Source organism: Trachymyrmex septentrionalis, unplaced genomic scaffold (assembly GCF_001594115.1).
Source record: "Trachymyrmex septentrionalis isolate Tsep2-gDNA-1 unplaced genomic scaffold, Tsep1.0 scaffold127, whole genome shotgun sequence".
Classification (NCBI taxonomy): Eukaryota; Metazoa; Arthropoda; class Insecta; order Hymenoptera; family Formicidae; genus Trachymyrmex; species Trachymyrmex septentrionalis.
This window is the reverse complement of record NW_017304406.1, coordinates 252,667-254,079: the sequence shown is the minus strand read 5'-3', so window position 1 is coordinate 254,079 and position 1,413 is coordinate 252,667.

The window sequence follows — 1,413 nt, the reverse complement described above, 5'->3', positions numbered from 1 at the left end:
TATATATAATAATAATAATAATATTAAAGGATATATATGTATGTGTGAGAAATATCACCAATAGAAGTTTTAGCGCGTTGTTAATTTTTTTAAATCTTTATCATACTTTTAATCGAAATTCTCTTAGGATTGAATTATTGATTTTTTTAGACAATATTTTTTAATAATAGCGTTTTAATGACATGTTTGTATCAGGATAAAAGCGAGTTAAAATGTCTTTATAAAAAAAGTATTATATATATTTATATTAAGTTATCATATAATTGTTTTATGTTGTTATAAATATATGTTATAGATTTATATAAATATAGTTGCGTTTTATAGAAAAATATTCAAGTAGCAATTGATGTTTGCACTACAGCAAAATAATTACATCGCACTCATGTTTGAAAAAGCCATTCAATTACACTTAAAACGATGGTAGTCATTAAGAAAAATGTAATATGTATGATTTAATGAATGATGAATTTCATCTAGACAAAATCGCATCGAAATCGGCAGAAACTAAATAGAAAATTAACATACAAAAACTTAGGAGGCCTGCAAGAGGTTTGATACGAGAAATACAAAACGATCGTAATAGATTTATCGATCTTATCGTCGGTAATTTAAAAGAGGACATGTATGAAATTAAATTAATTAAAAAGACAATTTCCGTAACACACACTTGTAAATATTCTACACACTCTTAGGTATAGATTTTACTATTTACACTTGTTTTCTGTTTTCAAATAAATTATTGATCGTTATTTACAGTGTCCATGTTACGACTATCTGCATTAACTTCTTCTTAGAATCTATTAAATAAACTCTATCTATTAAATACTTTTATTGTGTGTATAAGGTATATGTTGTGACAATTGTATAATACTGTTGAAAAAGAAAAACGAAAACTTTTAAGTAGTAAAATATACATATATATAAAGATGTAGTAGCACGATTTTATCTATTAACGGGATCGAAAATCGAATGAAGTATCGCCTTCTATTTGATGCGCGTTTTGCCGGGAAACTTACTTGAGATACGCAACAAATATGCAATGTATCTCTACACTTTTAATTCAAATATTCCAAGAATGACTCTGCAAAAAAATTATATTATATAGTATTTCGCAAGCCGTACATTAGCCGACAGGTTCTGTCTAACAGAAAAATATATGTCATTGATAATTTTGCGATCCTATTTTTAAGTTTTAGACGTCATCCTCCCATTGGTGAACGTATAATTTGTCACCTTCTCGACAGCTGAAGTACAGTTTGTGAGATATCGAAGGAGTGTAATGCCATAAGTGACATTTCTTGTATCGGTCATCACACACATCGATGTTTTGTGGACAACCAGATATTATATAATATGTTATAAAGACTGAAATAAAATGTCTTACGCACGTAGCGACTGATTCAAGAAGGCACT